The sequence below is a fragment of the Podarcis liolepis genome (assembly GCF_965112155.1).
Source record: "Podarcis liolepis genome assembly, chromosome: 3".
Taxonomy (NCBI): domain Eukaryota; kingdom Metazoa; phylum Chordata; class Lepidosauria; order Squamata; family Lacertidae; genus Podarcis; species Podarcis liolepis.
In genome coordinates, this window is record NC_139557.1 from 48,308,123 (window position 1) to 48,332,139 (window position 24,017).

The window sequence follows — 24,017 nt, forward strand, 5'->3', positions numbered from 1 at the left end:
TAAAGCAGGCTAAGTGTTTGTGATGGACAAGACAAATATAAATTCAGCTTTAACGTTTTTCACAGCGGTTGGAGATCAAACACTGTAATGCTGAAAGTTGCAAAGGATCTAAAACCTTCTGAAATGCTCATGTACTGAACACAACCTTGGATGGGAATGAAAAGAATTAAATGTGTTGTTGGTTTTGCCTGTATTTTGAAATTATAGTTGGAAGTGAGCTGAGGATAAATACATCCTGAGTTATGCTTGAATGGCTTCTCTGTAGCAAAATTAGCAGTTTGAGAGTCTTTTGCAGGAAATATTGTACTTGAAACCAGGTTATTTTTCTTCTTACTCAGTATTCTTCCTCTATTTATATCTGTGAGACTTTCTTGCAAATAAGCATGCTTAGAATGGCACCCTTTATTATGTAAGTGTACAAATATATGACTTCACCCCCCCTACACATTAGAAAGGTGTGCAATTCAGTTCCTGCTCAGTTTTATGTTTGGCTTATCTGAGTTGCACATTGTATTCTACAGGAAGAAAGCTGCCTGCGATGGAGAAATATGAAAAGTTGTTTTATGTCACATTGGTTAACATATGCAAGCTTATTTAACATGTGGACAACGAATAAGCGTAATTACATTAAAACTGGGATCTGTAGCACAGAAGCAATAAAAATAGACTAGGTTGTATTATTAATTCTTGTGTTAAGGGTTTTTGAGCCGTGTTGATTGGCCTGAATTTTTTGATTTTGTTATGGTACAAAGGGATTGTTTGAAGTAATTTGTCCCCGAGAGAGGCTCACAATCCCAAGCGGGTTTCAATTCAGCAAAGCAAATCTAATTTTGTTTGCTTTATGCAAACCAGAAGGGGCTGTGGTTCATTCTGTTTTCACTGGAGGGGAAAGGCGCACTAATGGGACCTGCTGAAATGCATGCACTGCAAACATCCATACCCCTGCATATATTAAATTTAGCTATGTGATGCTCTCTGTTCATCATCTTTTTGTGTACACAGACACGCTTTAGAACAAAGCCTTAATAGTAGGAGAACCTTACTACATTATGCCAACATGCTATTGTGTTTATATTTACCGCTGCCATTTACTTTCTCTCCCTGAATCAAGTGTGCTAAATGCAGTCCTTTTCCTCACCCTCATGCTGTTTATTTAAAATAGGCATTGCGCTGAGGATATGATTTAGCTGAGCTGCAAGCCATCCAAAGATTAATTTGTACAGAAGGAGGAAAATAGTGGGTTTTCATCCCCCACCCACCTCCACAACCCCAAAAGTTAAACAGCCGACATATTTAGCATCTATTTGCCTAACAGCAGTAATTTCCAGACCATCAGATCTAACCCGAGGGAAGGAAGGAAACATGGAAGTCACAGCACTTGCCAGTCAGGTAACGTAACATACAATATTCAACATTTTGACAAATCCTTATTTTCAGTACAGCATGATTCCTTCAGACACCTTCTCCTACTGATGTTTCTTGTGCTCTCTCTCTTTATCTCATCCGATTCCCAAAGGATCTGGACAGGTAACTAGCATGCATAACAATGCCCTCCCACTAGGTTCAACAAATATTAGAGCTATGGTCTAGTTATGGTGATTTATTTAGAGCAGCTTTCCCTAACCTGGTCCCCTTTCAGATGTTTTGCACTACAACTCTTATCAAGCCCAGCCTGCAGGGGTGATTTAGTCCCAAACAAATGGAGGGCACCAGGTTGGGACTGGTTAAGGCAATGCTATTCTTGTGGCTCCCAAAAGAAAATTGTAAATTCTAAGTATAGTTCCAAAAGGCTTACCCATGCAAAAAAATAAATCAATCCTATTTTCAGTGACAGAAACATCTCTCTTAAAACAGTTATAATGGTCGACCATTATTTATCCAACTTTAGAGAACATACAGGATCTTCTGTCATTCCCGGAGGGAACACATATACAGTGGTACCTCGGGTTACATACACTTCAGGTTACATACGCTTCAGGTTGCAGACTCCGTTAACCCAGAAATAGTGCTTCAGGTTAAGAACTTTGCTTCAGGATGAGAACAGAAATTGTGTTGGCGGCATGGTAGCAGCAGGAGGCCCCATTAGCTAAAGTGGTTAAGAACAGTTTCAGGTTAAGTACGGACCTCCGGAACGAATTAAGTACTTAACCCGAGGACTGGGAAAGGCTTGATTACCACATTAGAAGGAAATGGAGGGAATACTAGGTACCTGCCAAACAGCAACAAGGTCAGCATAAGCATTCTTACCCATCTATCTCCTTGCAGCATCAGGAAGGTGAACAAAACTCACGTCTCACTGTCACGGAAAGTACCTCCTGAGAACTTTTGTTGACCAGATTGTAGCCTGATTGTTGGTTTTGTCAGTTGTGACCTGTGCAAATTCCCTAAAAATTCTACTTGTGCCAGGCCTTCAGAATAAAGACCCTTTAAACATAGAGAATATCCAGAGCCCTATCCTTAATGATAAACAAGAGCTAATACTGTACTCTTTTAGTGGAGTAAGATGAAGATTATTAGGTGAACAACGAATGCCAAAACTGTAGCAAAGTAGACATCTTCACTATGTGCCCAAATTATGAGTGAAATGCAAACACAATTTTTGAAAATAAATCTGGTTGTGCTGGAATTTTGACATAATGATGAAAAAAATTCTTCTAATTGGAATCTGCTAATGTGCATGCTTACATACATATGTGTGCACATACACAGAGAGACAGAGTAAATATTTCTGGAATAAAAAAAAACGCATTGTCTATTAGGACACTTGCTATGGCCACTGAGAGAGCATGTACCCAATTGTAGCATGGAACATACCAGTTTGCAGGAAAATAGTGGTTTTGTCAGAAGAAGATATTTGAGGAAAATGCTGGTTGCAGTCTTTGTAATCTCTGCTCTGAAAGATCTGGCTTCAACAATTAATGTGAACCCTTCCAAGACATTGGATTAATTAATTTAGGTCTTGTGGAATGTTTATAAACCCAGAAATTTAAAAAAAAACTATTGGTAAAGCAAGGCTTAGGCATAAAATTATTAGAGGTTAATTCATCAGAGAAGAGAGTTACTACCACTATGAAAGAGTTAAATTCAGCTCTAGCAAACAGCTGTTTTGACATAGCAGCACTCAGGATCTGCCCACTTATCACTATGCTCAAATGACTGTGAATTGGATAGTAAAATGTTGCCCTCTACAGCAATATTATTTTGCCTTTAGATATTTTTATTAACTGTCATAGCTAATATGGAATAAAAAAGACACATCATTATTCATTTGAAATTCAGTTCCATTGACATCATTAAATAAAGTGGATCAATCTGCTTGAACAATATTTATCACTAGACTATTTATGGAACAAGGGTTTACAGTTTTTAAAAGTGGAGAATTCTTTCTTTCTTCATCCTGTGTGTATTGGATCAGGAAAATATATTTCAATACATTGCAACCACTGCAGAACAATGCTGATTTAAAATTAAAGCTACATATTGTTGATATGAGATGGCTTACTTTGGCTTTTAAATAATAAAAAATAATTAATGCCAATGCGGATGTCAGCCATGCTTATATTCTGAAGGTGAGTGTTGGAGGCTTGTAGACTATCAGTGATTACATATATGACTCAGTGCATAACTCTTCCCTGCCAAACCACGGTTGTTGGTGGCTATCTAATCTGCCTAATGGATAGGCCAGGTGGGAGTGCATCTCTTAACCAAATGGGACACAGTTCAAATGTATACCTTAAACATTAAAATATTCAGGAGGCATATTCCAAAGCCAGGTTGCAGATAGCCCCTAATTATCAAAATGAATTACACATTTCTTATGTAGCCACCATCTTATGGTGTTCCTCCTTATTATGATTTTGATAACTGAGTTTGTAATGTCAGGGCAAAATAATTTACGTCAGATTGAAGACTACAGCAATCCATTCCGTGGAACTGCTGGAGGCACATTAATCCGTTTTGCAATCATTGGAGCTAACTGCCATGTTTACTTGGAAGTAAGACCCACAGATTTCAAAGTGTGTTCTCAATTGTGCTTAGAAACATAACTGTGCACGAATTCTTTGTGATTTCCACTGATTTCAGCTGGACTGCACACATTTTCTGATGGAAATCACTGTTAATGGCTTGGTATTTGTTTATAGTAAACAGCACTTTCAGAGGCAAAACAGCAATCTTCATCAGAAAAGCAGTCTGGCTTCAGAACACATTCCAGATCAGAGCCCCTTGACAGCTTCTTGTTCAGAAGACTAATGCCACATGTAGATTAGCAGTGAATTGCCTCCTTCTAAGGTGAAAGCTAGAAAATAGGGTCTCCTGTATTCTGTGACTTCTTTGGGCGGCCCCACACTGGCTTAAAGCATGAAAGCAACCTGTTCACTGTCAACTTAGAATTGCCCCCAGAAGGCTCTTGGCATCAACATTCCCAAGCTGGTGAGCCTTGAGGTCAATGCCACCTGATCAGGGTGGTCTTTTTCTAGGTTCCCTTGAACCGGCAACCCTTCATGTAAGCTGATGGTTAGACCCCAGTGTCTTGCAAGACAAGGCATCAGATTTCCCATACTGCAACCCATATAAATAAGAGACCAATCAGACTGGTTTTGGGGTAAAAACAGACCACAATTTTATTGAATACAGATGAAAGAGGTTTGGCTTGGGCATAAAAGGTAAAGGTAAAGGGACCCCTGACCATTAGGTCCAGTTGTGACCGACTCTGGGATTGCGGCACTCATCTCGCTTTATTGGCCGAGGGAGCCGGCGTACAGCTTCCGGGTCATGTGGCCAGCATGACTAAGCCGCTTCTGGCAAACCAGAGCAGCGCATGGAAACACCACTTACCTTCCCACTGGAGCGGTACCTATTTATCTACTTTCACTTTGACATGCTTTCGAACTGCTAGGTTGGCAGGAGCAGGGACAGAGCAACGGGAGCTCACCCTGTCACGGGGATTCAAACCACCGACCTTCTGATCGGCAAGTCCTAGGCTCTGTGGTTTAACCCACAGCACCACCCATGGGGCAATCTAAATACTTCCAGCCCGCCCACCGGAAGTGACACGTGGTCAATCCAGGCAGGAGTTCCTAAGACTTACGTCAAATAGAGTGAGCCCCACAGGGTCTGCCATCTAAGGGAGTGCCTTCTGCCCTGCCCCCCCGGGCACGCGGACATGGCCACTCCCCCCAGATCCCTTTAATGGGATACACCAGCGTTTGGAGGGGCAGGTGGGTTATACAACCTCCCCTCCGTCCAAAACAAGGGATTGCCCCAATGCTCAACCAGTTGTGATGAATTGCTATGTGGTAGGAAAAAACCCCAGGTCAGTGCCAATTAGCTCAATGGGCAAATTCCTAACTAGTCCCATAAAGAACTGCAACCACTGTAGTCACAGCTAAGACATTGCCTATCAGTGTAAACTGTAGGTGGGTGGGAGGGGGGGGAATCTGGAGCAGGAACAAATAGGCTGTGCCCCAGGTGTGGGCTGCTTAAATGGGCAAGGGGCGGTCCTGGGGGAAGCCCACTGTCAGTTCCCTTGGCTCTGCCCCCTGGCACAGCCCACGTCCCAGCCTGCATCCCCATTCTCCAATGCTGGGTGCAGGCTAAGATCCAGCTCCTGATAGGCGGGGGGGGGGGGGTATGCCTTGCCCCAGCCTATCAGGAAGGGCACTGCCATTTGAATTTTACCGCCAGGGCCCCAGTGAAGCCTCTTCCATCCAGCAATGCTGCCACACCAAGAGAGGTGAGTGGACTTATTAGTTCTCCCCCCATACCTTCTCCTTGGCTGGCTGGCACAACGCCTTGCACAGGTGGCTCCTTGCAGACTCACAAAAGGTTGGTGATGATGCTGGTCAGAGATCTTAAAATCTACAGTTATTAGTATTTCTTGCAATAATACAAAAGTATTTAAATTGCAGCAGGTATGGAAAGCTCTGGAAACTGTTACATATTTTTCTCAAAAATTCCAATATGCGTTTCCCCCCAGGAATAATTTTTTGTTCCTTTGTTTAAATTCATCACAATACAGAAGAAGTTTGCTTTCATTGGTTCCTGTGTTACTGAGGTCCAAGTATTCCAGTTGCACGGTAGCCTTTATCAGGCAGGGTTAAGAAAAATGTCAAAATGGATACAGAAATGTTGTCTTGTTGTGCAATTCACTTCAATGCATAATAGTTCTCAAGCAGAATTCTTATTATTCTTATTCTTATTAATAAATATTCTTATTACTAATTCTCTGCAACAATTTGTAGACCCATCTTCCCATGGCTTTGCTTATATGACTTTCTTTCTCTCTCCTTTTATACAAAGTCTTGCAACATCAGGTTGAAAAATCTTTGTGATTCTTCCATGCTTCCTTGCTCTTCTTCATGTACCTCCATGTGGTAAAAGAGGTGCCGTAACAGATTCATGCCATTGAAACCTTGCTAAAATGCCCTCCTCCTCTCCATGGTTTGTGGGCACTTCTCTCTCCATAATTCATCAGGGGTACCTCTCATGGTTTACTTGTGTGAGGTGGAATAGTCTCCTATATTTTAAACAAGATACTTGATGTGAGACATGAAGATCACTGAGCAAGAATAAGTATGTGAGGAGGTAAGTCTCACAGGATCTGTGAGAGCACATGGGCTTCCTCGATTGTACCTTTGAGAGGTGCTCTTGGCATTTCTTGTTTGTATGAGTCAATGTCTTAACCAATGCTTTATTAATGTCCCCATAAATGCTTTACACATTACTTTAAAATGTGTTTGTTAGGAGATGTAGCCAGAGCAAACTGTCAGCACTTTGAAGGCCCATTGAATTCAACGGGAAAGTTATGCACATGATTAACTCTGCCCAATTGAAATCAAAGACACCTAAAAGTGCTTAACTTTGACTTGGCTGTGTCCTTTTCTTTGCTTGGATGCAAATAATGAGTGCCTGCAAAGGGTACAGCTTGATTAACATTATGACTCTCCATAAAACAAATCATAAAGCAAAATAAATAAAGTCATTAAGGCTGAAAGCCTGCTTGCAGAAAGTTCTGCCGCTGACCCCGGTGGGGTCTAGGCTCTGTCCTAAGAGTTTCGCAGCATTTCCTTGAACGTAAGATGCAAAAGCTGTTTGGTTAAAGCATCTCTGCATATTATTATTATTGCTGCCCAAAGGCTTTTGGTATTTGTTCTCTGTGTATATTGCACTTGCATGGGATTTTATTGTACCAATTATTGTAGTTCATTAAGTTTATTGCAGCTGAATTAAAATAAAACATGACCCTAACAAACTCTGAACAAATAACAACTCCTGTTGCTTATTCAAAAAGTATCGTTTTTGTTAAGAATCAAACCGTAGATAGTGGAGTGACAGATCTAGAAAGGATGGTTTACCAGAAGAAAAATGCATCAAAAAAATGGTAAGCAACAATAATTATGATCAAGGCCGGATTTAGGTTTGATGAGGCCCTAAGCTGCTGAAGGTAATGGGGTCCTTTATATGTCCAGCTGTCCTTTGACAACAACAAATTGTCGCTGTTTTTTGTGTTGAATGTATGAATTACATACATCACAGGAGCCTACACAACGCAAAACACTGTTGCTGTGTGTAGGTTTTATTTTATTCTATTTGTTTTTTATTTTATATTTTGGAAATATACATCCAAGGTTTTTTCCCCCTTAAAAACATTTGGGGGGGCAAGAGAGTGGGGCCCTAAACAATAGCTTGTTTAGTTTATACATAAATCTGGCACTGATTATGATACAGTGTTTCATTGTTGCCCTATACATTTAGAATGTATGTCGCAGGAACATGTATCTGCTGTGCTTGGATGCAGAATAACAAGGTATTGGAGATGGGGGGCACCTGCCTCCTTCCTGACTTGAAGCAGGATGTCAATAATATGGAGATAAAAGGTAAACGGTAAAGGGACCCCTGACCATTAGGTCCAGTTGTGACCGACTCTGGGATTGCGGCACTCATCTCGCTTTATTGGCCAAGGGAGCCAGCGTACAGCTTCCGGGTCATGTGGCCAGCATGACTAAGCCGCTTCTGGCAAACCAGAGCCGCGCACAGAAACACCATTTACCTTCCCACCAGAGCAGTACCTATTTATCTACTTGCATTTTGATGTGCTTTCGAACTGCTAAGTTGACAGGAGCAGGGCCTGAGCAATGGGAGCTCACCCTGTCACGGGGATTCGAATCACCGACCTTCTGATCAGCAAGCCCTAGGCTCTGTGGTTTAGACCACAGCGCCACCCGCGTCCCTCTAATATGGAGACACTCATCCCATATTGGATCAGGCCCCCCAAAAGCCTTACATTACACTGTTGTTTCTATACTTTTTCTACTTTATAGCTCTTATTGTTTCTTTCATTTCATTTTAGTAATGAACCACTTCTCATGAAACATTCCAAAGTGATTGACAATGAAAGCATACTAAAAGCATCAACAATAAAAACAAATATAGGTTTTCCTATAAATCTATATTTCTCAAAGTCCTTGGGCTTTGCAAGAGGTGTGGTTGTCCAAAATGTTGCTTGTGGAGTATTGAAGAGCTCTTTTTTGTTAAAGAACACCAGCAGAGGATTTTTGTCAGCATTAAAAGCTTCATTTAAGTTTTTATTTTTTTAAGTCCTACTTTATTCTGCTTTGACAAGAAATGAAACAAAAACAAAATACAGGAGGCCTGTAATATCTACCCAAGAACACAAACAAGTACAGTCATACCTTGGTTTCCGAACAGCTTAGTTCTCAAACGTTTTGGCTCCCAAACACCACAAACCTGGAAGTGACTGTTCCGGTTTGCAAGCTATTTTTGGAAGCCAAATGTCTGATGGGGCTTCCACGGCTTCCGATTGGCTGCAGGAGCTTATTCTAGGGTTTTCATGCATTAATTAGAGTTAAGTATGTTGGTTATATGAGGCTGGATACATCCCACAGTTTTATGCATACTTTGCCCGAGTATATGCACTTTTCGACATATTCCTTGGCTTCTTTGGCTAGAGAATGGCATTCCAACATTCAGATGTGCACATTTTGAAGGATGGGTGTTTTGATTCATTTATTGTTTTGGAAAGAGTGAATCAGGTAAGTTTGCCTATAAATGTGAACTGAATTGAATTTCTTCCCCAGCTCTAGTTGTGTGACGTTAGCATCTCAAAGGTTTTTGGTTAACATTTCATGCAACTTTCAGAAAACGGGATTCTGCAGAGTCTGCTGGAGGATAAGTGGGCAATGTTCTCAGAAGTATACACATGTGCTCTCTGGTTGGAATGGGGAAGGCAAAAGGGGAGTAAAGTTTGGTTTCACCTTAGTCCATTTCAGCCTCACTTGCCATGCCTCTTCTACTGGCACTCAACTTTTCTGCCCCCCCCCCCAATGATTTATTCCAAATTCTGTCGATCAGCTTTAACTAATACAGTTCTTATATGAAGCACCTCTCTAATCTCTTCAAACACAGATGTGGAAGCACGGCTTAGAGCATGGAGGCCAACAAAAGCTCTTTGCCTGTACTAGTGATTAGCTTTGATTGACACCGAACACTTCTGCTTTCACAGGCATACTTTAACATCCATAAATGATTGTTTTAAAATGAGAAGCACTGGGCTTCTACGGTCCCTGCTTTAGTAAATAGGCAGTACAAGCGTATTAACAGATAACTCTGGAGCAAATACAAAACATTGTATACTCTTTTTAATCTTGTCTCTCCCCCCCTTTTGGGGGGGGTTGGAGAAATCTTCCAACTGCAAATATTCTTTCATAAAGATTTCAAAACAAATAAGCCAGGAGTATTTCCACCAAAGAATCTTAATTTCATTTCGTAATAGGCACTCTGAACTTCCATCCCAGTGTCACAATTTTAAAAACCAATGACATACATGATTCCATTTAAAGCAGAAATTATCATTTACCCACATTTTGTTTCTTATGTCTACCACTGTTAATGCAGCTGGGAGATAGGAGAGGAAGGAGAAATGCAACAACTAAACACCAACACAGGCTTGCTCTGCTGTAGCCAAACCCTAATTGTTGTTGTTTGTTGTTTTAAGGAAAGGAAAGGAATGATTGTGTACTCAGTTGTTGTTGTTTTTACCCTGCAATATCTCCAAACAGGGACAGGAACCTACCAGGCTAGGACAGTACACAAGAAAGCTGCCTGATAAAAATAGGGACAGTTTGAGCATATGGGACTTTTCCACTGGTACTTTCATGTGTGCACTGATCTCTGCTGCTTCTATGGGCCAAAGTGATTCCTAGGCTCTCATGTGGAAATGGGGGAAGCTATAGAGCAGTTACCTTATGCCTTTACTGACACAGGACAACTTTTAACCCAAACATGTATTTGGGGTCCCATTTCTTAATCTTTTACCACATATTTGCATGGTGCAGGTGCTCCTGTTGCGGGACACATAGGATCAGGCTGTGACTCACCAGCTGAAGACCAGTGCTATAGAGGACCATACAGTGGTGCCTCGCAAGACAAAATTAATCCGTTCCGCGAGTCTCTTCGTCTTGCAGTTTTTTCGTCTTGCGAAGCACGGCTATTAGCGGCTTAATGGCTATTAACGGCTATTAACAGCTTAGCAGCTTTAAGAAAAAGGAAACAAACTCGCAAGAACTCGCAAGATGTTTCCCATAGGGAAATTCGTCTTGCGGAACGACTCAAAAAATGGAAAACTCTTTCGTCTTGCGTGTTTTTCGTCTTGCGAGGCATTCGTCTTGCGAGGTACCACTGTACTTTTACCGGACGGACATTACATCTTTCTTTCTTTGGAATAGCTGTGCCTAAAACAAGGGAAGCAAAGAGGATAGCAAAGTGATTTCTGTCCTGATCAGACAATGGGATCATTAAAAAGAGTGAAATTCACACACAGGTTTTGAAAAGTTAAGGAAAACAAACAAGCCAGCAAAAAGCAGCAGCGCTATAAACCAACATTGGTTTGTTGTCATTACAGCAATCAGCTGCATGATTTTCAGAGTATCTTTGACTATGTCTCACTGCAGCTTTTGCAAAGGTTAAGTATTACAGTTAGACAGTTATGCAACTTGGCAAAGAACAGAATTGAAGCCACATTCCCTGGATTTAAGCCAGTCCCCACCCCACCATGAACATGTGCACACAGAGACAGAACACACACACACACGTGGCTAAATTGTGCCAAACCAAAACTTTTTTAAACTTAATAAGTTAGTTATATCAGTGACTCAGTTTGATTCTCAATTGTATTGAGCTTCATTATGCTAAACTCTTTTAACCCTTTAACGTTAAACCCTTTAACGTTGCTGCCACTGTGCTAAAGATTTTGGGGTTTTGAAAATTATTTTGGTGTTAGATATTTTGCTAGAATTTGCACACCCAAATTCATGGATATATTAATTTGAAAACAAGATAGTGAGGCAAAGCAAGGTAAGACACCAACTGCAGTTGCTCAGACTGGAACAGCTCTGAAGCCAAGACTTTATATATTAAGGTAATCATTGATTGACCTGTGGGATCAATTGACAATTACTGCATTGGGTGTCTTACACTGCAGTGCTTAGTCACATTTATAAGGGAGTTGGAGTTTTGGTGGTGCAGGATGTAAGGCACCCTGTATTGAATGCCAGGTACATAGAGAGAGGAAAGAGATTTAAATCAATTCTTGCTTTAATGTGAACCTGCCTAATTCACATTTTCCAGAACAGTATATGAACTGAAACACTGGTATAGTTCAAAATTCACACCTGTCTGAATGTTGCCAAGTTCTCCAACCCAAAATGTATATAGTAAATGAAAGGCTGTGTGAAAATGCATGTATTAATGAAAACAGCATACAGAAAAGCAGTATACATGGGGAAACTGTTTGCAAAAATGGTTACCTTAGGAGAAATTTGCAACATAATAGTGACAAATTTTTCATGAGAACTGGAAAAAATAATCTAACTGTTGCAGAAGCGTGGTGAACTGAATTTAAGAATTGGAAAATGAGAAATTGAAGTCAACAGATTCATCCATTCCTATTGTTACCTAGGGATATGGGAATTTGCCAATTTTAGTTTCTCTTTTTCCATTTTCCCAATCTCAGCTTCTGTCCTCCATATTTCCACATCAGTCTGTTGATATATTTTTAAGCCTTCATGAAAATTCACCAGCATTTTAGTGCAAATAAGCACATGTTTGTATGTCATTTTGCCTAATATAAACATTTCTGCAAAGCAAGTTTCCTGAAACACAATGCAGTTTGGTATTTTATTTTCACTAATACATGCATTTTTATGCACACTGTTTACCCTAGTGCATTCATTTTTTACACATTACTTTGATTCAGAACTGCATCGCAAAATTCAGAGAAGTGCAAATTTTGAAAGATGGCTATGTTTCAGTTCACATATTATTTTGGAAAGTGATGTTTAAGTAGATTAGCTTTTAAACATGAACAGAATCAAATTGCTCCCCCATCCCTACCAAAGCAACATTTTCACACACACACACCCTGATGCTTCTGATGTTTTAAAACTGATAAGAGATTGGACAGTTTCTCTTTCTTCCATGCATCAGCTTTAGTCCACTGCTACTCAATCTATAGAAAATATTCCCTCTTCCACTGATCCTCAAGCAAGGAAGATGAGGGGATTTCCTGAACTGGTCAATCTCTAATAAACACACACACATTTCCTTCCCTTACTCCCAGCAACCCCTGTCAGAGCCAGCATGGTGTGGTGGTTAAGAGCAGTGGACTCGTAATCTGGTGAACCGGGTCTCCGCTCTTCCACATGCAGCTGCTGGGTGACCTTGGGCTAGTCATACCTCTTTGAAGTCTCTCAGCCTCACTCACCTCACAGAGTGTTTGTTGTGGGGGAGGAAGGGAAAGGAGATTGTTAGCCACTTTGAGACTCCTTAAAGGGAGTGAAAGGCGGGATATCAAATCCAAACTCCTAATCCTCCTCCTCCTCTTCTTCTTCACCATAGGCTTCCCAGTTTCCATGCCCACCAACCATATGTGTGGGAAAGGTGGAATCTGGGTAAGGTTTTTTTTTTTTAAAGCGTGTTGGCTTGTTTTCATGGGAAAGCTGAAGCCATGTGTGTCAACTCTCAAAGGATGTTGTGGGACATAAAAGCCCAAAGCTATTTTGGGAAGTAAATTCCAACCAATGCAATTATGGACATGAGAATGATTTGGAAGTGAGTGCAAGCAAGCAGTAGAAAATGGCTATAATGTGCTTCTGGTGAGAAACTTTCATTAACAGAAAAGTAGTCATAATTTGTACTTTTAGTTTAGTTTCAAGCAGCCTCCAGGCATAGCGCTATGTGTGCTGCTTCTTAATAATAATAATAGCACTGTCACTGTTGACAGAAAGGACTGTTGGAAGCATACGTTTTAATATATGGCAGAAAGGCGAAAATGTACAGATAAGTTACAAGATTTTGCAGAATGACAGACAGGCCATAATGGTTCCATGAAGCCTTTCATTGACCTCCAATGTTAAAAAAAAAAACTTATTGTGAGGCTTCCTTGAGTACAGCAACAAGGCCCTAACAGGGAATAAGAGGCGGTTACTGTCACCAGGATGAAAAAAAGGAGAAGGAGGTAGGTTGAATGACTGGAAATACCACAGATGCTTATACCTTTATTTTAGGAAATAAAGCTAGAATAAAGGTGCAAATTTCAAACTTGCTTAAAACTTGGCTGTTTCCCAGGTATTTGTGGGTTATTAGTCATTCAGTTTTGGTTGATTTATGTTGGCATCCTATAGTTTTAATGAAAGTTGTATTTATTTATTTCATATATATTATTCACTGTTACTTGAATTGTTTTATTTTAAATTGAATTTTGGTGTACCCTTCCCTGAGAAGAACATTTTCTAAGAAATTCCCTCAGAATCCTGGAGGTTGGAGATTTTGCTTCATACCCTGAAGGATACTCAGTGAAGTGCCTCTCTCAGTTTTGCCAGCCACAAAGAGGATAGAGAATTTTGGGAGGCCAATTTCTTCAGCCATATGGAGTGTTTCAACTGGGGCTTTAAATTGGTTTATATGCAATACTTATTATAAAAGTTAAAAGAAATATACAATTCAAAGGCACTTGTGGTGATATAGCGAGTAATGAAATTTACACAACAAAATGAAATGAAAAAGCAACATAATCAATTGCTCAACAATAAACAGCAACATTCTTCCATTTGCACAATTTTCTCTTTAATCACTTGCCCGCTTTTTGAATTGCAAGGATAGTCCGGTCTTATTACACCTCCTGCACTTTCTCCAAAGCTGTTTGGATACAGCTGCTTCTCAGAAATCATTCTTCATGGTGAAAATGGCACACAGCTTGGCTAGGAACAAAATGTAGGCCTTCGCTCCTTCCTGAACAAAGGATTTTTAAAGTGGAAGAAATTCTCTTCGACTCGCCTGAGTGGCTGGGTTGACATTCCGGGGGAAAGAGAATCCTATTCCTATTGTCTGTAAGTGATGGAGATTCTTGTGTAGTCTTAATTGTTCTGTCTATCCCTGGTATCCGACACCCAAAACATAATGGTGCAATTCAAGGCTCCTTCATGTTTTTGACTTCGAGAAAGGATAAACAAAATCCTTTAATGCAGACTGACTCTTCTTATATTTAAAATTCATGGTACCCACATTTAAATAAACTCAGCTAATATGTTCTTTCTTTAATAGGAATACAGCTTTAACATTTAAATATTCACTTCTAGCTGTGTTTTCCTTTTGTGGTAATAAAATTCATAAATGTTTTAATGCAAAGTATTAAGTATTGCTGCAACTTTTACTTGGGACATACTGATGAATTCTCTGCAGTGTTTCCATATGAAGAATAATAGCCATGGGGCAAAAAAAAAAAACCCCAACCCACCATTATCAAAGCCTACCTCCTGATGATCTGCAATACAAAAGTGCTTCCACTTCAGAATTCGATTCTGAAGCCTTGATTTCACCCCATCAATTGCCTCTTGACAGTAATGAAAGTGGAGCAAAGCATCCTATAGGTACAGTTATATTCAGAGCTTCCTCCTGTAAATATATATGTCCATTTTAACCAAAACTGAAGACTCATGTGAAGATAATTGGAAGAAGATACTCTTTGAAAAATGTGAGGTTGATTCCATATCAAACCTTTACAGAATGATAGTTTGAGGATATTTAGAAATGATAATTCAGCCTAAATGACAAATGGAATATACAGCATGGTTCAAAAAACTATCTTTAGGCTTATTGCATAAATCAACAGATACCCATTGATTGTCTACAACAAGGCCATCAGAACAGTGCATCCATTAATGGAGATTATATTCTACCTGTTGTTAGTTTACCTTATTCAGATAGGTTTCTTGTCTACAAAAATCCAGTTTACCACAGATTATACTATTCCAAAATGAAAAATGATTTAGAAATCAGGCTAACTTCTAAGTTACCCCCTTCCAAGGTTTAGGCATGTATGAAACAAACTAAGAAGCACATTCCACACATTAAGAGTTCAAAATACGTATTCAGTGGCTCTTGGGGGTCAAATTAATTGTTGAACTACACCTCATGTATATTATTCTTTTCAGGGACAGGTTTTTTAATAGAATATAACCACAAGGTTGCTGATAAGAGAACAGAGGGACTACGAAGCCCTTTTTCTTGAATCATTTCCCCACCAAAACAGACACCAAGCACTGGATAGGGGTGGGACACAAAGAAAAAAAGGTTTCCAAAAGGGGCTAAGCTCTTTTCATTTGTACCATGGTACTTGACTGAGAGATCTCTACCTTCCTGAAGACCAATCTGATTTTTTGTGGGTGGGAGAAACAACATCCCAATCAGAATGCTGGGCTGGGTGGACACAGATTGCCCCACTCATCTGGTTAATAAAACTAGTAAAATCTGAACAAATTCCCAATGTTTAAATTGATACTGGTTGTTTAATCTATTAATCAATCCCAATTAAACACACCAATAATATATTATTGTTTCCTATAATGTAATAGCTTTTGTGTGCTCAGGAGAAACCCTGAATCGCCATCAGACCATAACTGTTTTTGTAATTACCCTTTATAAACATATTGTGTTTCGTGTGAGTGTGTGTGTGTGTGTGCACCCAATCTGCAGGTTTTATAAAATCTATCTGTGGGTGTTCTCTTGAGAAGAGAGAGTCTAGCTTGTAATAAAAATATATGATTGATTTAAACTTCATTGCCCAACCTGCAATATTTTTGTAGCATTTGTGGGTATTGATCATATATCTTATGTTTTTATTAAAACCATACCCTCCGTTTTCCACAAAAAGAAAATAAATCTTTAAAAAGTGACGATTGCTTAATTAATCACAGGATAAAGTGAAACGATGTTGAGAACTGGAGTGATTAAATAAAAGCCAAATGAAACAGTAGGTGGCTCACAGGACTGCTGATCATGCTTCCTCCCCCACCCTGCCCAAAAAGAACCCACCATGAGAAATTTTAAAGAATATTTAGGAAAATACATTTGTGCTTAAAGCTTGCTCTGGAGTAAGACTGAGGAATACCTCTATGGCAGACCTGACCAGCAGGTTTGATGACCAGCAGCCAGATAGAATTGAAAAAGACCGTTGTCTGTGTAGACAATAGTGAGCAAGCTGGACCAGTAATCTGACTTTGTATACAGTGAAAATTTCCATTCTAACTAAACAAAATTAAGAATATACATAAAAAATGAGCAGTGATCAGTACTCCAGTACTGAAGGTTCCCATCCTACTATATTATTTTCATTAGATAGATATTCTATCCATTTGCATAATAAATTCCATATTTTTTCTCGTAATGATAGCTGTCAAATCTCCTATGCCTTATAATGTTCTGCTCCATAATTAGTTTGGAAGCTTGTGATTGTTTGCATTTAAGTCAGCAGATAGACGCTGCCAAGCCATTTGAGCAGAAAAGTTGTCATAATGGCTTCCGATTAGTGCTTGCTGATTTATTTAATCTCTTTTGATCAAGCTGCAACTCTCAAATAAAATCACAGAAAATCAGTGCAGGATTTTTTTAAGCAGCAAAGGCTGTTAGTGGATTGCTTGCAGGACAGAGTACATAGATATACTGTAACACAAAATACATTGTTTTCAAGATCAGAGACTGTGCCAGAGCAACTTTTATAATGTAGCAACACCTCAAATAGCTTTTGTAGTTGAGCACATGAACAATCTGTGCATATAAACAATAGACTGTAGAGACCCACCATATCTGACCAGTGCTGTCAGAGTGTTCTCCAGTTTTATGATCATGGGAGATATTCAAAGTCATGTGAACAAAAGTCCTCTCACACAACAGGCGTTTCTCTTCCTCTCTTCCCTCCATGTGCCCACAAAATCTGCTTCTTCTCCCAATCCCCTAGATCAGATTTGTGGGCATGCAGGAGGCTACAGGTTTGAGGAAAGATAGAAGCAGTCCAGTTCTGCTCATGTGTCAGGAGCAGAAGTCCAGGACCAGGGACTCAGCTAGACTGGTAAAGAAAAAGCATTTTATATGTGTGGAATATATGCGACATGACACCAGATGGCATTGTGGAGTTCCATCTTTCCCTACGGGATTTCCCTGCATTTAACTGAATCACTTCTTTGACGTGTCTAGATCCAGCCCAGGTCAGGCCTAGTGATCACAGCAACCCTTCCCAGCCAGTCTTTTCCCAATGAGGCATTTGTGAGGAATGAAGATCCCAGCCTTCCCACTGATCTCCAAGACTCCTCCCTCAGGTTCTTCCCCAGCAAACTGAGGCTCTGTCACCTTGTCTCTCTTTGGTCCACCCTCTCCATTCCTCTTCATGTTCTGGGAGACAAGGGGTGGGGAGAGCTGGTCACAGCCAGAGGCGTGAGGAGAGCTAGCATCCCAGGGGGGTGGGGCAGTGATGTCATCCCCCCTCAGGGATGACACCCGGGGCGGACTGCACCCACCGCACCCCCTTCCTCCACCAGTAGTCACAGCAGGAGGGGGAAATTATCTCCACTCTGTCTCTTGAACCCCTGCTCTCTAGCCTCCACTTCAGCCTCTGATGCTGGACTGCCCTCTGCCACAGCCTCTGCAGGCTCACTAAACCCTGTTGCCTCTTCAGCTTCCAACACCTCCTCCTTCCAGTCTGCTCCCCCTTTTTCCTATGACCACTCATCGTCATCCCACCACCAATCCCCTGGCCTTCATCCCCTGGGGGTTCCTTGGGGGTTCCACAGCTGATGCCTCCCACCACTCCTCTACATCCAGCCAGACCATAACATCACAGAAGTCCATTCCTTTAGTGGGCAGAAACAAGTGCATATTACTCTATGATTATGATTGTTTTAAGAACACACATAGCATATACACAATTTCTGCATTTCTCAGTGTCCAAATTGTTGAAATACGCCCAGGATATCATACAGCTTATCATTCCAAAAATTAGGAAAAGATAACCACTATTTTACAAAATATTATTTTCTTCTGTTCATGCTAGTTAATTTAGCCATTGCAACATTCTTAAACTAATTATAATCCTGTTCAGAGGCATTTGAATTTTCTCTGTTCTCCAATATTTTGTTCAGAGGATCCTCAAAGAATTCACCATGTCTGAGATGAAGAGTGCCATGCTATACATGTCTATTTAGAAGTACTATTTAGAGTTCAACAAGAATTACTCTCAGATAATTATGTATATGGGACTAAAGCCCAATTTTCTGTATTCTTAAAATATGTTTAGTATCTGTGAGAAGAAATACCAAAGGGTTTTTAGCCAAGCTTTAACCAGTCAAATAATTAATCTTTTCTAGCACATTAGTCCAAAAATTGATTATAGCTGGACATAAATGATAAAAGAGAATAATATTATTCCAGCATTTCCTATAAGAGGGATTGTAATCACTACTTATTCTTTAAAGTTTGAACAGGGAGATGCACTGTCTCATCAGTTAAATACGGTACTTTTTCTCTTTATTATAATATTGTTGATATTGCAGTCAAAGATATATTTTTAAAGCACAAAGATTAGCTGTATATAAAATTATAATCACAAATAAAAGATTAGTGAGAGTGCTGTCATGCAAAATTAGTTCAAGTGTACATAATCAATGGCTTTGATGCAACTGTGCATGCAGGGAGACATCTTAGAATAGTGATATCATCAGTTGTTCAGTGGAGAGGGGGACAAGAGGGTTCTCTATGTGCAGCCCTAGCAGTTGGATAGTGCAGAGGAATTGCGTAAGAAGCACCCATTTGTGTGCTCAGTTCCTTATCCATCTTGGGCTTCTGTAGGTACAATGCCCCCAGCTAGACTGGACTGAATAAGTATAATGGGTGAAATCCAACATTGCATGAACAGACTTCCACTTGCTCAATGGGCATTTCCCATCCTCTCCTTCCTCCCTGGAGCCCTCCATGCTTCTCCCTACTCTTTGGAACCGATTTTGGCGTGGGGGTCAAATTATATTGGGACTGCAGCATGCAGGCAGGGATGGTTTTCAGGGAGATCTCAGCTGATGAGAAAAGAATAAAAAACCTCATGTTCTTCACACTATGGACCTGATTAAAAATAAACTCCATACTTCCTATTAAATAAGCAGTGTAGCTGGCAGTCACAAATATTATCAATTCTTTACTCAATAAAAACAATTAACAATTACCAAATTTCGTGGAATTGGTTCAGTATTGGGTCATTAGGGACAGCTATCCTAATGACAGTTTCAAATCCTTTTATAAAAGCACCCTATTTTTTGGAAAAACCCTCTACAAATAAAAGGACCCAAGCTGGCCATGGTTTTTCTAGCAAAGCCCTTTTCCTGTCCAGAGTATATTCCTAGTCTGTCTGAGACATAAGGTACCACATAATGCAAAATTTAATAGTACTCTCTCTGATGTTGACATTAATTGAAATTTGCGGACCACTCTTCCATATACTGTTCCAGCATTGTTCATCTAATTGTCTGTCAAAATCTTTGTTCCAGGCCTTCGTGTAACTTGGCAGATCCTTAGTGTTAACTTCCAACAACCAATCATAAATCTTTGAGATGAGCCTTTTGAAATATTAATCGAGGAAGGAAAGGTTTTTTCCTTCTCCTGCAAAATGAGCAGAGCTATAAAAAGTAAAAGTAACTTAAAAAAATAATTGTTTATTTGATGTACTTGTTGATTTGTATGAATGCAAACAAAGATTATTCCATTGGTGATTATGCATCAAGCTATATATTATGTGGTGTAATGTGATTTTTTAATCCACTGTGGTCTTTTTAAACTTAAAGCAGAAAGGAAAGTACACACAAACAGCCTAGTAAACCTTTCCCCACAGCTTTGTATTTTAGGTGTGGATGGGGACTCCATATCATTTTTCCACAAGCAAAAAAGCAGCTGTGGGATGGCAATTTTGAGCTAGAAAAGAGTTTGCAGCCTTTCTCTAAATGTCTTCTTCACTCCCAGAACCAAGGTGGACATGACAATCTCTTTTGACCTTTGTGTGCTTAATTTGCTTTTTCAAAAACTAAACAGTAACCAGGGGTGGCACCTGAATCACAACTGCAGCCTTGGTAGATTGGGTCTTTAACCCTTTATCCCTGCTGCAGTTCTGATGCTATCATTCAGTTAATTCCCCAAAACTTGCTGATATTTAGTAAGGAAAAAAACAAGCAGACAAGCATGTAATTAATCTTACATCTAGTAATGTCCTCAGATTGGCGTCCAAAAAAGGGAAAAGATGTAGAATGTTGTATTCAGCTTAGAGTCTTCCCTTAAATACCAGCCCAGCCTCTGCCTTACCTTTTCCTTATCTTCCCAGTTTCCAATGGACTAGCCTAGGATGGAAAAGTTGTGACCTTCCAGATGTTGTTGGAGCTTCCATTATCCCTCATAATTAGATGTGCTGGATGGGGCTGATGGACCTGTAGCCCAACTATATTTCTTGAGGGGCAAAGGTTGCCCTTCTCTAGAAAAGCCCAGCTGCAAACCTTTGTTCTGCCAGCAAGCTGCATATAAATCCATTTAATAAACAGGAAACAGTAACAAAACATGGGTGGTACCCAAGTGAGTAAGGAAGATTCAACAGACAACTCATTGTATGCAACATCACATTACTTGAAGCTTATGTTCGCGATGAAATGAATTGTTTTCTTCAAACAGTTCCAGCTTCTCCGTAGGGTACCTTCTTTTTGTATTGATTCCTTCCTGTCTACCTCCTTTCAGTACACTGTGTATTAAACAATAGGAAGATAACAAATCAAGGCAGAAGATTTATCAGGGAGCAGCAATGTTTTTCCCCTCCCTCCTCTTGCTCAGGTGCGTGAATCTGCTAGTTAAACAAACAAGGAAAATAACACAGAAATGGAAAAAAGCCACTTTAGACAAAGTGGGAGAGGGGGAGTAAAGAACACAATCTAAACTCTACACAAATTTAATTAGAGCTGCAGGGGACCTGTATGCCAATAATCAAACTCTGAGAACCTGCTCTAGTTTCTGTAGTGCATCTATGCCATGCCATTTCGTGTTACGGTAATTTGTTGTTGGAATTTGGGAGTGAGCATTAAAGATTGCTTCTAATAAATTCCCATTACTCTAAATGGATAAAAAGAATGCCAAATGTGTAATGCAGCACTGATAGGAGCCTTCGTGGTAAGCGCTTCAGAGATCTACCATCAACAGAATTTTATTTCATTTTCAGCATGCAGTTTGTTCAATCTGAAATGTAAATCTTCTCTAATCTAGTTTCTGTTTCTGTTTCTTAATATTTATCTGTATATCACATTACATTGCCATATACCATGTTAGGGGGGTAATATTGGCACATGCATTACATTCGTGGTGGGCGGGGTTGTAAAAGAAAAAACTAAACAATCTATAGCAGTCTTGATTGTTTACCTATATCTGATATTTCTAATTTTTTATGTAACTGCCCACCAGGTTGTCATCACTTAAAAGTTTTTTCATGTTTCCCGACTTCTTAGCATAGCCATTAGTTTGATTGTCCCTAGTTGCTCCCATAATTGCTTAATTAAATCTAGTCTGCTGGGCTTTCTTTCCAAGCTCTAGAAAATGTAATTCTAGCCAATGTAAGTATATATATTATACCTGAAGCTGACCATTTCTTACAATGCTGGTATTACTAACATAATTCAAAAGGCATGTTAATGTGTTAGCTCACATTCCAGTTTGGAAGATTTTGTTAATGGTTCAATAAGTTTGCACTTCTTGATGTTTCCACCAAAGGTGGAAAATGGGAAAACTCAATTTTTTCCTCTTCCCAGGAATGAGTGAAAATGTATATAGAAAGGGAGTCATAGTGACATTCAGTGGACACACACCTCATTTATAAAGCACTTGATAAAAGACATGCTGATCTGGATCCTGAACCAAAGTACAGTCCAAAAATACAAATACAATACAAAACTACATGACTGTTCCTAGCGTTTACATCCTTCAAGCTATGTGATAATTGGTTGCCAAGGCTACAGTTCTTCTAAACACCTTTCTAGATGGCACACCGACACTAAAGACAGTGGGACTTCCTTCTGAATAAACATGCATAGCATTGCAATGCCCAGGTCTGGACCCCGGACACAGGAAATACAAAGTTTCTATACAATTAATAAATAACAATGGCAAATAGCAATGACAATGAAAAACCTAGACAGCATCTTAAAAAGCAGAGACATCACCTTGCCAACAACGGTCCATATAGTTAAAGCCATGGTTTTCCCAGTAGTGATGTATGGAAGTGAGAGCTCGACCATAAAGAAGGCTGATCGCCGAAGAATTGATTCTTTTGAATTATGGTGCTGGAGGAGACTCTTGAGAGTCCCATGGACTGCAAGAAGATCAAACCTATCCATTCTGAAGGAAATCAGCCCTGAGTGCTCACTGGAAGGACAGATGCTGAAGCTGAGGCTCCAATACTTTGGCCACCTCATGAGAAGAGAAGACTCCCTAGAAAAGACCCTGATGTTGGGAAAGGTGGAGGGCACAAGGAGAAGTGGACGACAGAGGACGAGATGGTTGGACAGTGTTCTCGAAGCTACCAGCATGAGTTTGACCAAACTGCGGGAGGCAGTGGAAGACAGGAGTGCCTGGCATGCTCTGGTCCGTGGGGTCACGAAGAGTCAGACACGACTAAACGACTAAACAACAACAATAAATAACTGCAGAACTAAGCCTTACAGTCGCAGTATGACTGGTTGGGCTCCAGCAGCTGTAATTTCTAGCTAGAACACTTGCATCCAGTTACCCAAACACCTTCCTGCAGCACAGGATGATGCTGACTGCAAATGAATATATAAATAAAATAAAACTGTGTGACTACATGACATTAAAGAGCTCAGTAGGCCAAGAGACATATAGCTTCCTGAAAAACTGAAACACAAATATATTTATATTATAACTTTCTGCCTTAGATCTTATTCCAGTGAGGGACTAATTCAAAGGTTCTTTATTAGAGGCAACAGCTATGCAGTTTTAGAGGATCCATTTTGTGCAGAACCTCCTTTAGTCCCTAGTATACCGTAACAGTGAATATAAAGAGAACCTTCAACACTTTTCCAAGGATTGTTACCGTTTTGTCAAAAGGTAATCTTAGTCTCCGCAGTTATAAACTGTCATGCTTTTGGGGGACAGGTGAGGAAGTTTCAGTACCAATTAGAGGTTAGGTTACGGGCTCACATTCCTAAATAATTGAAGGACGAGCATCCTTTTACTCCCCTGTTTGTTTTCAAGACACCTTCATTTTCTTCTTCTCTTTTTCTTTCTTTCACATTTTCCCAGCTTTCCTGGCTCAGTTAATTTTGAAGTAAGAGAGAGAGAAGAGAATAAACACTGCATGTCTCCCAACTGTCTTCTCTTCTACAGGCTAAACATACCCAGTTCCTTTAACCTTTTCTCGCAGAACTTGTTTTCCATACCAATGACCAGCCAGACATAGAAAGTCAATGTAAATCAATGATGGAGAACCTAAGGCCCTCCAGAAGTTATTGGACTACAATTCCTATCTCGCTGATCATTGGGCCACGCTGTCCAATGACATCAGGGGGCATCACAAGTTATTCATGTAAATGAGGATTATTATTTTTTGTATAATTAAGAAGAATGAAGAATCCTCATGT